Source organism: Oncorhynchus masou, unplaced genomic scaffold (assembly GCF_036934945.1).
Source record: "Oncorhynchus masou masou isolate Uvic2021 unplaced genomic scaffold, UVic_Omas_1.1 unplaced_scaffold_520, whole genome shotgun sequence".
In the NCBI taxonomy this organism is placed as follows: domain Eukaryota; kingdom Metazoa; phylum Chordata; class Actinopteri; order Salmoniformes; family Salmonidae; genus Oncorhynchus; species Oncorhynchus masou.
The window spans coordinates 30,001-47,368 of NW_027011606.1; the positions used below are offsets into that span (position 1 = coordinate 30,001).

Here is a 17,368-nt window from a genome sequence, read left to right on the forward strand (position 1 = left end):
AGCAGCATGTAAAGGAGCAGAATGTAAAGGGGCAGCATGTGTAAAGAGGGCAGCATGTAAAGGAGCAGCATGTGTAAAGGAGCAGCATGTAAAGGAGCAGCATGTGTAAAGGAGCAGCATGTGTAAAGGAGCAGAATGTGTAAAGGAGCAGAATGTGTAAAGGAGCAGCATGTAAAGGAGCAGCATGTAAAGGAGCAGCATGTAAAGGAGCAGCATGTGTAAAGGAGCAGCATGTAAAGGAGCAGCATGTGTAAAGGAGCAGAATGTGTAAAGGAGCAGCATGTAAAGGAGCAGAATGTAAAGGGGCAGCATGTAAAGGAGCAGCATGTAAAGGAGCAGCATGTGTAAAGGAGCAGCATGTGTAAAGGAGCAGCATGTAAAGGAGCAGAATGTAAAGGGGCAGAATGTAAAGGGGCAGCATGTGTAAAGGAGCAGCATGTAAAGGAGCAGCATGTGTAAAGGAGCAGCATGTGTAAAGGGGCAGCATGTAAAGGGGCAGAATGTAAAGGGAAAGCATGTGTAAAGGAGCAGCGTGTAAAGGAGCAGAATGTAAAGGGGCAGCATGTAAAGGAGCAGCATGTAAAGGAGAAGCATGTGTAAAGGAGCAGCATGTAAAGGAGCAGCATGTAAAGGGGCAGCATGTAAAGGAGCAGCATGTGTAAAGAGCAGCATGTAAAAGAGCAGCATGTGTAAAGGAGCAGCATGTAAAGGGGCAGCATGTAAAGGAGCAGCATGTAAAGGAGCAGCATGTAAAGGGGCAGCATGTAAAGGAGCAGCATGTGTAAAGAGCAGCATGTAAAAGAGCAGCATGTGTAAAGGAGCAGCATGTAAAGGGGCAGCATGTAAATTGGCAGCATGTAAATTGGCAGCATGTAAAGGAGCAGCATGTAAAGGAGCAGCATGTAAAGGAGCAGCATGTAAAGGAGCAGCATGTAAAGGAGCAGCATGTAAAGGGGCAGCATGTAAAGGAGCAGCATGTGTAAAGAGCAGCATGTAAAAGAGCAGCATGTGTAAAGGAGCAGCATGTAAAGGGGCAGCATGTAAATTGGCAGCATGTAAATTGGCAGCATGTAAAGGAGCAGCATGTAAAGGAGCAGCATGTAAAGGAGCAGCATGTAAAGGAGCAGCATGTAAAGGAGCAGCATGTGTAAAGGAGCAGCATGTGTAAAGGAGCAGCATGTGTAAAGGAGCAGCATGTGTAAAGGAGCAGCATGTGTAAAGGAGCAGCATGTGTTAAGGAGCAGTATGTAAAGAAGCAGCATGTAAAGGAGCAGGATGTGTAAAGGAGCAGCATGTGTAAAGGAGCAACATGTGTAAAGGAGCAACATGTGTAAAGGAGCAGCATGTGTAAAGGAGCAGCATGTGTAAAGGATCAGCATGTGTAAAGGAGCAGCATGTGTAAAGGAGCAGCATGTGTAAAGGAGCAGCATGTGTAAAGGAGCAGCATGTGTAAAGGAGCAGCATGTAAAGGAGCAGCATGTGTAAAGGAGCAGCATGTGTAAAGGAGCAGCATGTGTAAAGGATCAGCATGTGTAAAGGAGCAGCATGTATAAAGGGGCAACTGGAGCACATGTATAGAGGTGGTTGATCATCATTGATGTATACGGTTAGTGTGTGTGTGTGTGTTAAACACAGGGCTGTGGTGAGGAGTGTGTGATCTCATGGTTGAGGCAGCATTTCTGTTTGGGCGAAAGCCAGAGAGAAAGAGACAGAGAGAGAGAGAGAGAGACAGAGAGAGAGACAAAGACAGAGAGAGAGAGAGAGAGAGAGAGGAGAGAGACAGAGAGAGACAGAGAGAGAGAGAGAGAGAGAGAGAGAGAGAGAGAGAGAGAGAGAGAGAGAGAGAGAGAGAGAGAGAGAGAGAGACAGAGAGAGAGAGAGAGAGAGAGAGAGAGAGAGACAGAGAGAGAGAGACAGAGACAGAGAGAGACAGAGACAGAGAGAGAGAGAGAGAGAGAGAGAGAGAGAGAGGAGAGAGACAGAGAGACAGAGACAGATGGAGAGAGAGAGAGACGGAGAGAGAGAGAGAGACAGGGAGAGAGAGAGAGAGAGTGTCAGAGACAGAGAGACAGAGTGAGAGTGAGAGAGAGACAGAGAGACATAAATTATGTCATGTGGATGAGGCGATGGTGTGTGTGTGTGTGTCTGTGTTGCCGGTAGCGACAGACAGGATGACGTGAGGGTATTATTATAGATGAGTGTCTGCTGTGTTGGACGGCTCCCCGTTCTACTTCCTGGTTCCATGCTGACCACTTCCTTCCTGGACAGGAAACAGGGTGGCAGAGGGGTACCTAGGGTCAACCACTGCGGAGTCACCCTGAGTGTGTGTTGTAGGGTTCACCGGGACTTGCTGAGTCATAAGGATGTGTGTGTGTGTGTGTGTGTGTGTGTGTGTGTGTGTGTGTGTGTGTGTGTGTGTGTGTGTGTGTGTGTGTGTTGTGTGTGTGTGTGTGTGTGTGTGTGTGTGTGTGGAGTTAGCTACCATGAACAGCATGGTCCTATTCTCCTGTAGACTAGTGGGCTGAACCCCAGCGGTGTGTGTGTGTGTGTGTGTGTGTGTGTGTGTGTGTGTGTGTGTGTGTGTGTGTGTGTGTGTGTGTTAGTTACCATGAACAGCATGGTCCTATTCTCCTGTAGACTGGTGGGCTGAACCCCAGCGGTGTGTGTGTGTAGTTCAGGTGACAGTCCGTTCTCATCCAGGGCCCGGAGACAGGGGAAACTGGGGTCTGGTTTGAACACCGCCGGCCTCCCACCACTAGAGGCACCGTATCCTCCTCCTCTGACCTCTCCATCCCCCGTTCCTCCATTTCGCGTCAGCGTCGGTAAGGCCAGAGTTCTCTGCAATCCGTCCACCAATCCACCGCCACTTTCTGGTTTGGGATCGCCCCGGGCCCTACGGATTGGCTGAATTTCTCGATGCACTCGTCAATCAAAGCGGGCGGGGCTTTCTTGTGAGCGACGGTCACTCGTCCACAGAACAGAACCTCAAACCTCTTGGCAAACATGGTGGCGGCGCCGAAGGCCGACGACGCGGACGGAGCACAGTCTTCTGAGGAAGAGGCGGCGGGGGTGGGCGCTGCGAGGTCATCGTTGCGCGCCGAGCTCTTCCCAGCCTGACGCAGCGTACTGATGATCTCAGGGACCTAGAGCGAGAGAGAGAGAGAGAGAGAGAGAGAGAGGGGGGAGACAGAGAGAGAGACAGAGAGAGAGAGAGAGAGAGAGAGGGAGACAGAGAGAGAGACAGAGAGAGAGAGAGAGGGGGAGACAGAGAGATAGACAGAGAGAGAGAAAGAGACAGAGACAGAGAGAGAGAGACAGAAGAGAGAGAGACAGAGAGAGACAGAGAGACAGACAGAGAGAGAGAGAGAGAGGGGGAGACAGAGAGAGACAGAGAGAGAGAGGGAGAGAGGGAGAGAGAGAGAGACAGAGAGAGAGAGAGAGAGAGAGAGAGGGGGAGACAGAGAGAGAGACAGAGAGAGAGAGACAGAGGGAGAGAGAAGAGAGAGAGAGAGAGAGAGAGAGAGAGAGAGAGAGAGAGGGGGAGACAGAGAGATAGACAGAGAGAGAGAGAGACAGAGGAGAGAAGAGAGAGAGAGAGAGAGAGAGAGAGAGAGAGAGAGGGGGAGACAGAGAGATAGACAGAGAGAGAGAAAGAGACAGAGACAGAGAGAGAGACAGAAAGAGAGAGACAGAGAGAGACAGAGAGAGAGAGACAGAAGAGAGAGAGAGACAGAGAGAGACAGAGACAGAGAGATAGAGAGAGAGAGAGAGAGAGACAGAGAGAGAGAGAGAGAGAGAGAGAGAGAGGAGAGAGAGAGAGAGAGAGGGAGAGAAAGAGACAGAGAGACAGAGAGAGAGACAGAGAGAGAGGGGGAGACAGAGAGAGACAGAGAGAGAGGGGAGAGAGGGAGAGAAAGAGAGAGAGACAGAGAGAGACTGTCATGGGTGCTTACATGTTTTGGTATAGTATAGTATAGGTTACATGTTTTGGTATAGTATAGTATAGGTTACATGTTTTGGTATAGTATAGTATAGGTTACATGTTTTGGTATAGGTATAGTATAGGTTACATGTTTTGGTATAGTATAGGTATAGTATAGGTTACATGTTTTGCTATAGTATAGTCTCAGTTACATGTTTTGGTATAGTATAGTATAGGTTACATGTTTTGGTATAGTATAGTATAGGTTACATGTTTTGGTATAGTATAGTATAGGTTACATGTTTTGGTATAGTATAGTATAGGTTACATGTTTTGGTATAGTATAGTATAGGTTACATGTTTTGGTATAGGTATAGTATAGGTTACATGTTTTGGTATAGTATAGTAAAGGTTACATGTTTTGGTATAGTATAGGTATAGTATAGGTTACATGTTTTGCTATAGTATAGTCTCAGTTACATGTTTTGGTATAGTATAGTATAGGTTACATGTTTTGGTATAGTATAGTATAGGTTACATGTTTTGGTATAGTATAGTATAGGTTACATGTTTTGGTATAGTATAGGTATAGTATAGGTTACATGTTTTGGTATAGTATAGGTTACATGTTTTGGTATAGTATAGGTTACATGTATAGGTATAGTATAGGTTACATGTTTTGGTATAGTATAGTATAGGTTACATGTTTTGGTATAGGTATAGTATAGGTTACATGTTTTGGTATAGGTATAGTATAGGTTACATGTTTTGGTATAGGTATAGTATAGGTTACATGTTTTGGTATAGTATAGTATAGGTTACATGTTTTGGTATAGTATAGTATAGGTTACATGTTTTGGTATAGTATAGTATAGGTTACATGTTTTGGTATAGTATAGTATAGGTTACATGTTTTGGTATAGTATAGGTTACATGTTTTGGTATAGGTATAGTAAAGGTTACATGTTTTGGTATAGGTATAGTATAGGTTACATGTTTTGGTATAGTATAGTATAGGTTACATGTTTTGGTATAGTATAGTATAGTTTACATGTTTTGGTATAGTATAGTATAGGTTACATGTTTTGGTATAGTATAGTATAGGTTACATGTTTTGGTATAGTATAGGTTACATGTTTTGGTATAGGTATAGTAAGGTTACATGTTTTGGTATAGGTATAGTATAGGTTACATGTTTTGGTATAGTATAGTATAGGTTACATGTTTTGGTATAGTATAGTATAGGTTACATGTTTTGGTATAGGTATAGTATAGGTTACATGTTTTGGTATAGTATAGTATAGGTTACATGTTTTGGTATAGGTATAGTATAGGTTACATGTTTTGGTATAGGTATAGTATAGGTTACATGTTTTGGTATAGTATAGTATAGGTTACATGTTTTGGTATAGGTATAGTATAGGTTACATGTTTTGGTATAGGTATAGTATAGGTTACATGTTTTGGTATAGGTATAGTATAGGTTACATGTTTTGGTATAGGTATAGTATAGGTTACATGTTTTGGTATAGTATAGGTTACATGTTTTGGTATAGTATAGTATAGGTTACATATTTTGGTATAGTATAGGTTACATGTTTTGGTATAGTGTAGTATAGGTTACATGTTTTGGTATAGTATAGTATAGTATAGGTTACATATTTTGGTATAGTATAGGTTACATGTTTTGGTGTAGTATAGTATAGGTTACATGTTTTGCTATAGTATAGTCTCAGTTACATGTTTTGGTATAGTATAGTATAGGTTACATGTTTTGGTATAGTATAGTATAGGTTACATGTTTTGGTATAGGTATAGTATAGGTATAGTATAGGTTACATGTTTTGGTATAGGTATAGTATAGGTTACATGTTTTGGTATAGGTATAGTATAGGTATAGTATATGTTACATGTTTTGGTATAGGTATAGTATAGGTATAGTATAGGTTACATGTTTTGGTATAGTATATGTTACATGTTTTGGTATAGGTATAGTATAGGTTACATGTTTTGGTATAGGTATAGTATAGGTATAGTATATGTTACATGTTTTGGTATAGGTATAGTATAGGTATAGGTATAGTATAGTATAGTATAGGTATAGTATAGTATAGGTATAGTATAGTATAGGTATAGTATAGGTGGGCCCCAGCAGGAATCAAACGCATGATGAAGTACATAAAACGAAATGAAAATGGGTGGCCAGTAATAAACTGGTCCTGAACATCTCTAAAACTAAGAGCGTTTTGAATTTGGTACAAATCATCCCTTAAGTTCTAGACCTCAACTGAATCTGGTAATGAATGGTGTGGCTGTTGAACAAGTTGAGGAGAATAAATGACTGGCCGTTACCTTAGTTTAGTAAACAGTCAAAACATATAGATTCAATGTTTGCTCTACTTTTTTGACACCACACCACACACCACAAAACAAGTCCTGCTCTCGTTTTATCTGATCTTGATTAGTGTCCAGTCGTGTGGTCCGAGTGCTTCAAAGAAAGACCTCGTCAAGCTGCCGCTGGCCCAGAACAGAGCAGCACGTCTTGCTCTTCATTGTACTCAGAGGGCTGATATAAATACTATGCTGCCCGTCTCTCTCTTGGCTCAGAGTTGAGGAGACACTGACTGCAATCACTTCTTTTTACAAGAAACAATCGTGTTGAAAATCCAACATTGTTTGCACAGTGAACTTACACACAGCTATGACACACACACTTACCCCACCAGGGGTCTTTTCACCATCCCCAAATCCAGAACAAATTCAGGAAAGCTTACAGTATTATATAGAGCCCTAATTGCATGGAACTTCCTTCCATCTCATATTGCTCCAATAAACAGTAAACCTGGTTTCACAAAACAGATAAAGCCACACCTCACAGCTCAACGCCTCTCCCCCTATTGGACCCAGATAGTTTGTGTTTAAGCATTGATATGTAGGCTACGTGTGCCTTTTTAAAAATGTATGGAGTTCTATCCTTGAGCTGTTCTTGTCTATTGATGTTCTGTGCTCTGTGCTCTGTGCTCTGTGTTCTGTACTCTGTGTTCTGTACTCTGTGTTCTGTACTCTGTGTTCTGTGCTCTGTGTTCTGTACTCTGTGTTCTGTACTCTGTGTTCTGTACTCTGTGTTCTGTGCTCTGTGTTCTGTGCTCTGTGTTCTGTACTCTGTGTTCTGTACTCTGTGTTCTGTACTCTGTGTTCTGTACTCTGTGTTCTGTACTCTGTGTTCTGTACTCTGTGTTCTGTACTCTGTGTTCTGTACTCTGTGTTCTGTACTCTGTGTTCTGTACTCTGTGTTCTGTACTCTGTGTTCTGTACTCTGTGTTCTGTACTCTGTGTTCTGTACTCTGTGCTCTGTGTTCTGTGCTCTGTGCTCTGTGCTCTGTGCTCTGTGTTCTGTGCTCTGTGTTCTGTGCTCTGTGTTCTGTGCTCTGTGTTCTGTGCTCTGTGTTCTGTGCTCCGTGCTGTGTGCTCCGTGCTGTGTGCTCTGTGCTGTGTGCTCTGTACTCTGTGCCTCAGGAAGAGTAGTTGCTGCTTTGGCAACAGCTAATGGGGATCCTAATAAAAATACCAAATAAGTGCGGTGTTCTGTTCAGACCGGGCCAGACGCTGAGGTCACCACACCTCTATGGGCCAACGTGATGGATGGTGAGGTCACCACACCTCTATGGGCCAACGTGATGGATGGTGAGGTCACCACACCTCTATGGGCCAACGTGATGGATGGTGAGGTCACCACACCTCTATGGGCCAACGTGATGGATGGTGAGGTCACCACACCTCTATGGGACAACGTGATGGATGGTGAGGTCACCACACCTCTATGGGCCAACGTGATGGACGGTGAGGTCACCACACCTCTATGGGTCAATGTGATGGATGGTGAGGTCACCACACCTCTATGGGACAATGTGATGGATGGTGAGGTCACCACACCTCTATGGGCCAACGTGATGGACGCTGAGGTCACCACACCTCTATGGGCCAACGTGATGGACGGTGAGGTCACCACACCTCTATGGGCCAACGTGATGGATGGTGAGGTCACCACACCTCTATGGGCCAACGTGATGGACGGTGAGGTCACCACACCTCTATGGGACAACGTGATGGATGGTGAGGTCACCACACCTCTATGGGACAATGTGATGGACGGTGAGGTCACCACACCTCGATGGGACAACGTGATGGATGGTGAGGTCACCACACCTCGATGGGACAACGTGATGGATGGTGAGGTCACCACACCTCTATGGGCCAACGTGATGGATGGTGAGGTCACCACACCTCTATGGGACAACGTGATGGATGGTGAGGTCACCACACCTCTATGGGCCAACGTGATGGATGGTGAGGTCACCACACCTCGATGGGACAACGTGATGGACTGTGAGGTCACCACACCTCGATGTGACAACGTGATGGACAGTGAGGTCACCACACCTCGATGGGACAACGTGATGGACTGTGAGATCACCACACCTCGATGGGACAACGTGATGGATGGTGAGGTCACCACACCTCTATGGGACAATGTGATGGACAGTGAGGTCACCACACCTCAATGGGACAACGTGATGGACGGTGAGGTCACCACACCTCGATGGGACAACGTGATGAACAGTGAGGTCACCACACCTCGATGGGACAACGTGATGGACAGTGAGGTCACCACACCTCGATGGGACAACGTGATGGACTGTGAGATCACCACACCTCGATGGGACAACGTGATGGATGGTGAGGTCACCACACCTCTATGGGACAATGTGATGGACAGTGAGGTCACCACACCTCAATGGGACAACGTGATGGACGGTGAGGTCACCACACCTCGATGGGACAACGTGATGAACAGTGAGGTCACCACACCTCGATGGGACAACGTGATGGACAGTGAGGTCACCACACCTCTATGGGACAATGTGATGGACAGTGAGGTCACCACACCTCAATGGGACAACGTGATGGATGGTGAAGTCACCACACCTCGATGGGACAACGTGATGGACAGTGAGGTCACCACACCTCTATGGGACAACGTGATGGATAGTGAGGTCACCACACCTCGATGGGCCCAACGTGATGGACGGTGAGGTCACCACACCTCGATGGGACAACGTGATGGACAGTGAGGTCACCACACCTCGATGGGCCCAACGTGATGGACGGTGAGGTCACCACACCTCTATGGGACAACGTGATGGATAGTGAGGTCACCACACCTCTATGGGACAACGTGATGGATGTGAGGTCACCACACCTCGATGGGACAACGTGATGGGCCAACGTGATGGATGGTGAGGTCACCACACCTCTATGGGCCCAACGTGATGGATGGTGAGGTCACCACACCTCGATGGGACAACGTGATGGATGGTGAGGTCACCACACTCGATGGGCCCAACGTGATGGATGGTGAGGTCACCACACATCTATGGGACAACGTGATGGATGGTGAGGTCACCACACCTCTATGGGCCAATGTGATGGATGGTGAGGTCACCACACCTCTATGGGACAACGTGATGGACGATGTCGTGACAATTAAAGTTCCCTGGAATAAAGTGTTCCTGGTTTGTGACATTTTCCTGCTGAAACCAGACTAGAATGACCACTCTCAAAGAACACTTACTGTCTGCTGGTTCTCTCCTCTCCACTACTGAACATGACTTACTGTGCTCCGACAGCACCAGGAACTAAGTCAATACTACTGAACATGACTTACTGTGCACCGACAGCACCAGGAACTAAGTCAATACTACTGAACATGACTTACTGTGCACCGACAGCACCAGGAACTAAGTCTCCACTACTGAACATGACTTACTGTGCTCCGACAGCACCAGGAACTAAGTCAATACTACTGAACATGACTTACTGTGCACCGACAGCACCAGGAACTAAGTCAATACTACTGAACATGACTTACTGTGCTCCGACAGCACCAGGAACTAAGTATCCACTACTGGACATGACTTACTGTGCACCGACAGCACCAGGAACTAAGTCTCCACTACTGAACATGACTTACTGTGCACCGACAGCACCAGGAACTAAGTCAATACTACTGAACATGACTTACTGTGCACCGACAGCACCAGGAACTAAGTCAATACTACTGAACATGACTTACTGTGCACCGACAGCACCAGGAACTAAGTCTCCACTACTGAACATGACTTACTGTGCTCCGACAGCACCAGGAACTAAGTCAATACTACTGAACATGACTTACTGTGCACCGACAGCACCAGGAACTAAGTCAATACTACTGAACATGACTTACTGTGCACCGACAGCACCAGGAACTAAGTCTCCACTACTGAACATGACTTACTGTGCTCCGACAGCACCAGGAACTAAGTCAATACTACTGGACATGACTTACCATGCATCATACCTGTGTGTTATGTTGCTAGGTTACAGCTGACATGAGGTCTCCATGACTACATGATCTACATATCTGTGAATATCACTATGCTACAGAGCCTACAGAAAGTATACAGACCCCTTGACTTAATCTACATTGGGTTTCAGCCTGGATTCAAAATTGATGAAATAGATTGTATTTCTCACCTATCTACACACAATAACCCATAATGATATCACAACACCCCATAATGACAAAGTGAAAACATATTTTTAGATAATTTTTTTGTAAATTTATTGAAGATAAAATACCTACATATCTAATTGACTTATGTATTCACACCCCTGACTCAATACTTTGTAGAAGCACCTTTGGCGGAGATTACAGCTGTGAGTCATCTTGGGTAGGTCTGTATCAGCTTGGAGTCGTCTTGGGTAGGTCTGCATCAGCTTGGAGTCGTCTTGGGTAGGTCTGTATCAGCTTGGTCGTCTTGGGTAGGTCTGTATCAGCTTGGAGTTGGCTTGGGTAGGTCTGCATCAGCTTGGAGTAGTCTTGGGTAGGTCTGTATGAGCATGGAGTTGTCTTGGGTAGGTCTGTATCGGCTTGGAGTCGTCTTGGATAGGTCTGTATCAGCTTGGAGTCGTCTTGGGTAGGTCTGTATCAGCTTGGAGTCATCTTGGGTAGGTCTGTATCGGCTTGGAGTCGTCTTGGGTAGGTCTGTATCGGCTTGGAGTCGTCTTGGGTAGGTCTGTATCGGCTTGGAGTCGTCTTGGGTAGGTCTGTATCGGCTTGGAGTCGTCTTGGGTAGGTCTGTATCAGCTTGGAGTCGTCTTGGGTAGGTCTGTATCGGCTTGGAATCGTCTTGGGTAGGTCTGTATCGGCTTGGAGTCGTCTTGGGTAGTTCTGTATCAGCTTGGAGATTTTCTTAAGCTTTGTTAAGTTAGATGGGGAGCGGCGGTGAACAGCAATCTTCAAGTCTTTCCACAGATTTTCAATGGGATTCAAGTCTGGCTGGGCCACTCAAGGACTTTCTCATTCTTGTTCTGAAGCCACTCCAGCGTTGCTTTGGCAAATCTTCGCCCCAGTCTAAGGTCGTTTGCCCTCAAGCAGGTTCTCGTCAAGGATTTGCCTGTATTTGGTTCCATTCATTGTTCCCTCCATCCTTACCAGTCTCCCCAGTCCCTGCTGCTGAAAAGCATCCCCATAGCATGATGCTGCCACCACCATGCTTCACGGTAAGGACGGTGTTAGACGGGTGATGATCTGTGCCTGGTTGGACCACAGAATCTTTTGCCTTTTTGCAATCTTCAGGTGTGCTGTCATGTGCCTTTTTTTTAAATCAGGGAGTGGCTTCCGTCTGGCCACTCCCCCATAAAGCCCAGATTGGTGAAGTGCTGTAGAAACCCGTTGCCCTTCTGGCAGGTTCTCCCATCTCACCTCGGGAACTCGGTAGTTCCGTCAGAGTGGTCATTGGGTTCCTGGTCCCCTCCCTGACCGAGGTCCTTCTGGCAGGTTCTCCCATCTCACCTCAGGAACTCGGTAGTTCCGTCAGAGTGGTCATTGGGTTCTTGGTCCCCTCCTGACCCGAGGTCCTTCTGGCAGGTTCTCCCATCTCACCTCGGGAACTCGGTAGTTCCGTCAGAGTGGTCATTGGGTTCTTGGTCCCCTCCCTGACCCGAGGTCCTTCTGGCAGGTTCTCCCATCTCACCTCGGGAACTCGGTAGTTCCGTCAGAGTGGTCATTGGGTTCTTGGTCCCCTCCCTGACAGAGGTCCTTCTGGCAGGTTCTCCCATCTCACCTCAGGAACTCGGTAGTTCCGTCAGAGTGGTCATTGGGTTCTTGGTCCCCTCCCTGACAGAGGTCCTTCTGGCAGGTTCTCCCATCTCACCTCAGGAACTCGGTAGTTCCGTCAGAGTGGTCATTGGGTTCTTGGTCCCCTCCCTGACCCGAGGTCCTTCTGGCAGGTTCTCCCATCTCACCTCAGGAACTCGGTAGTTCTGTCAGAGTGGTCATTGTGTTCCTGGTCCCCCCTGACCAAGGTCCTTCTTGCACGGTTGCTCAGTTTGGTCGGACAGCGAGCTCTAGACAGAGTCTGGGTCGTCTGGAGACCAATGTGCTCTTGGAAACTTTCAAAAAGTCCAGAAGTTGTTTTATAACCTTTCCCCCAGATATATGCCTCATCACAATTCTCTGTATCAGAGATCTCCGGACTTCCTGGTATAGTTTCTGCTCGGTCAACTGTGGAACCATATATAGACCGGTGTGTTTCCATGTTCCAACTCATTACAATTGGCCACAGGTGGACTCCAATCAAGTTGTAGCGACATCAAGGATGATCAAAGGGGTGTGACTACTTATGTAAATGAGATGCATTGTATATACACACAACAGTGGAGTGTCAAGGCAAAAGGGGTGTGACTACTTATGTAAATGAGATGCATTGTATATACACACAACAGTGGAGTGTCAAGGCAAAAGGGTGTGGCTACTTATGTAAATGAGATGCATTGTATATAAACACAACAGTGGAGTGTCAAGGCAAAAGGGGTGTGACTACTTATGTAAATGAGATGCACACAACAGTGGAGTGTCAAGGCAAAAGGGGTGTGACTACTTATGTAAATGAGATGCACACAACAGTGGAGTGTCAAGGCAAAAGGGGTGTGACTACTTATGTAAATGAGATACATTGTGTATACACACAACAGTATGCGGACACACCCTTCATAGTAGTGGATTGTTCCATTTCAGCCACACCCATAAAAATCAGGCACACAGCCATGCAATCGCCATAGACAAACATTGGCAGTAGAATGGCATTGCGAAGCACAATTGGACCAGTGTCGTCCAGGTTTGGGGAGGGGTTGGCCATCATTGTAAAATAAGAATGTGTTCTTAACTGACTTGCTTTGTTAAATAAAAAAGGTTAAATTAAAAAAATTAAAAATTAAAAAGTGAAGGGCTCAGTGATTTTCAACATGGCACCACCACCTTTCCAACAAGTCAGTTGGTGAAGTTTCTGCTCTGCTAATGCTAACCCGGTGCTGTTATTGTGAAGTGGAAACGTCTAGGACCAACAACGGCTCAGCCGCAAAGTGGTAGACCGCACAAGCTCACAGAACAGGACCACTGAGTGCTGAAGCGTGTAAAAATCATCTGTTGCAACCGAGTTCCAAACTGCCTCTGGAAGCAACGTCAGAACAAGAACTGTTTATCGGGAGATTCACAAAATTGGTTTCCATGGCCGAGCAGCCGCACACAAACCTAAGATCACCATACGCGATTGACAAGCGTCGACTGGAGTGGTTGTAAAGCTCGCTGACATTGGACTCTGGAGCAGTGGAAACACGTTCTCTGTAGTGAGGAATCACACTTCACCATCTTGCAGTTCAAAGTACCAATCTGGGTTTGGCGGATGCCAGTAGAAGGCTACCTGCCGCAATGCATAGTGGCAACTGTAAAGTTTGGTGGAGGAGGAATAATGGTCTGGGGCTGTTTTTTTATGGTTCAGGCCCCTCAGGTCCAGTGAAGGGAAATCTTAACGCTTCAGCATACAATGACATTCTAGATGATTCTGTGCTTCCAACTTGGTGGCAACAGTTTCCTGTTTCAGCATGACAATGCCCCCAAGCACAACGCGAGGTCCATACAGACATGGTTTGTCGAGAACGGTGTGGAAGAACTTGACTGGACTGCACCGAAGCCGAACCACAACCCCATCAAAAACCTTCAGGATGAATTGGAACGCCGACTGCGAGCCAGGCCTCATCGCCCAACATCAGTGCCCTGACCTCACTAATGCTCTTGTGGCTGAATGGGAAGCAAGTCTCCCTGTTCCAACATCTAGTGGAAAGCCTTCCCAGAAGAGTGGAGGCTGTTATAGCAGCAATGTTCCAACATCTAGTGGAAAGCCTTCCCAGAAGAGTGGAGGCTGTTATAGCAGTAATGTTCCAACATCTAGTGGAAAGCCTTCCCAGAAGAGTGGAGGCTGTTATTGCAGCAATGTTCCAACATCTAGTGGAAAGCCTTCCCAGAAGAGTGGAGGCTGTTATAGCAGCAATGTTCCTACATCTAGTGGAAAGCCTTCCCAGAAGAGTGGAGGCTGTTATAGCAGCAATGTTCCTACATCTAGTGGAAAGCCTTCCCAGAAGAGTGGAGGCTGTTATAGCAGCAATGTTCCTACATCTAGTGGAAAGCCTTCCCAGAAGAGTGGAGGCTGTTATAGCAGCAATGTTCCTACATCTAGTGGAAAGCCTTCCCAGAAGAGTGGAGACTGTTATAGCAGCAATGTTCCTACATCTAGTGGAAAGCCTTCCCAGAAGAGTGGAGGCTGTTATAGCAGCAATGTTCCAACATCTAGTGGAAATCCTTCCCAGAAGAGTGGAGGCTGTTATAGCAGCAATGTTCCTACATCTAGTGGAAAGCCTTCCCAGAAGAGTGGAGGCTGTTATAGCAGCAATGTTCCTACATCTAGTGGAAAGCCTTCCCAGAAGAGTGGAGACTGTTATAGCAGCAATGTTCCTACATCTAGTGGAAAGCCTTCCCAGAAGAGTGGAGGCTGTTATAGCTGCAATGTTCCAACATCTAGTGGAAAGCCTTCCCAGAAGAGTGGAGGCTGTTATGGCAGCAATGTTCCAACATCTAGTGGAAAGCCTTCCCAGAAGAGTGGAGGCTGTTATAGCAGCAATGTTCCAACATCTAGTGGAAAGCCTTCCCAGAAGAGTGGAGGCTGTTATAGCAGCACTGTTCCAACATCCAGTGGAAAGCCTTCCCAGAAGAGTGGAGGCTGTTATAGCAGCAATGTTCCAACATCTAGTGGAAAGCCTTCCCAGAAGAGTGGAGGCTGTTATTGCAGCAATGTTCCAACATCTAGTGGAAAGCCTTCCCAGAAGAGTGGAGGCTGTTATAGCAGCAAAGGGGGACCAACTCCATATTGATGACCATAATCTTGGAATGAGATGTTTGACGAGCAGGTGTCCACATACTTCTGGTCACGTAGTTCATTTCTGTGTTTCATTTTCAATAAATGTGCAAAGATTTAAAAACAAAAACGTGTTTTCACTTTGTCATTATGGGGTATTGTGTGTAGTTTGGTGAGACAAAAAAAATAATCACATTTTGAATTCAGACACTAAGTACATAATGTGGAATAAGGGGTATGAATACGTTCTGAAGGCAGTGGGAGTTTCTGACGGGACAGTATTTGTTGCACCAAACTGAAAGGGAGTCAAACAGGCATGGTGACTCACCATGAGGTAATGTGATTGGCCTGCCTGTTTTCCTGCCAAAACATCAGATCAGAGGAGTGGCACACTGGTTGGCTGACAAACTGGCTGGCTGGCTGGCTGGCTGGTTGGTTGGTTGACTGGCTGGCTGGTTGGTTGGTTGGTTGGTTGGTTGACTGGCTGGTTGACTGGTTGGTTGGTTGACTGGCTGGCTGGTTGACTGGTTGGTTGGTTGACTGACTGGCTGGCTGGCTGGTTGACTGGCTGGCTGGTTGGCTGGTTGACTGGCTGGCTGACTGGCTGGCTGGCGGGCTGACTGGCTGGTTGATTGACTGGTTGGCTGGTTGGTTGGTTGACTGGTTGGCTGGTTGGTTGGTTGACTGGCTGGCTGGCTGGCTGGTTGGTTGGTTGACTGGCTGGCTGGCTGGTTGGTTGACTGGCTGACTGGCTGGTTGGTTGACTGGCTGACTGACGGGCTGACTGGCTGGTTGGTTGACTGGCTGGCTGGTTGGTTGGTTGACTGGCTGGCTGGTTGGTTGACTGGCTGGCTGGTTGGTTGACTGGCTGGCTGGTTGGTTGACTGGCTGGCTGGTTGTCAACATCTCAGACAGGGTCAGGTCTGGTCTTGTCTTGGGATGGTTGTGTAATGTTGTGTTCTCTTTCACAATGACTGACTGACTGGCTGGCTGACTTCAGCTATCTGAGGCCGAGCCAAATATATTCTACAGTGTACTATAGACCAGGGTGGTATACTACTATAGACCAGGGTAGTACACTACTATAGACCAGGGTAGTGTACCACTATAGACCAGGGTAGTATACCACTATAGACCAGGGTAGTACACTACTATAGACCAGGGTAGTACACTACTATAGACCAGGGTAGTACACTACTATAGACCAGGGTAGTACACTACTATAGACCAGGGTAGTGTACCACTATAGACCAGGGTAGTATACTACTATAGACCAGGGTAGTGTACTACTATAGACCAGGGTGGTATACTACTATAGACCAGGGTAGTACACTACTATAGACCAGGGTAGTGTACTACTATAGACCAGGGTAGTGTACTACTATAGACCAGGGTGGTACACTACTATAGACCAGGGTAGTACACTACTATAGACCAGGGTAGTGTACTACTATAGACCAGGGTGGTGTACCACTATAGACCAGGGTAGTATACCACTATAGACCAGGGTAGTATACTACTATAGACCAGGGTAGTACACTACTATAGACCAGGGTAGTGTACTACTATAGACCAGGGTGGTATACTACTATAGACCAGGGTAGTGTACCACTATAGACCAGGGTAGTGTACCACTATAGACCAGGGTAGTGTACCACTATAGACCAGGGTAGTGTACTACTATAGACCAGGGTAGTGTACTACTATAGACCAGGGTAGTATACTACTATAGACCAGGGTAGTATACTACTATAGACCAGGGTGGTGTACTACTATAGACCAGGGTGGTATGCTACTATAGAACAGGGTAGTGTACTACTACAGACCAGGGTAGTATACTACTACAGACCAGGGTAGTGTACTACTATAGACCAAGGTAGTGTACTACTATAGACCAGGGTAGTGTACTACTATAGACCAGGGTAGTGTACTACTATAGACCAGGGAAGTATACTACTATAGACCAGGGAGGTATACTACTATAGACCAGGGTGGTATGCTACTATAGACCAGGGTAGTATACTACTATAGACCAGGGTAGTATACTACTATAGACCAGGGTAGTATACTACTATAGACCAGGGTAGTGTACTACTATAGACCAGGGTAGTGTACTACTATAGACCAGGGTGGTATGCTACTATAGACCGGGGTA

At 46.4% G+C, this 17,368-nt stretch overlaps 1 pseudogene; it reads right to left on the reverse strand.

Moving 5' to 3' along the window:
• Positions 1-17,368, reverse strand: part of LOC135535837 (TBC1 domain family member 1-like) — an 86,832-nt pseudogene that overhangs the window by 23,783 nt on the left and 45,681 nt on the right.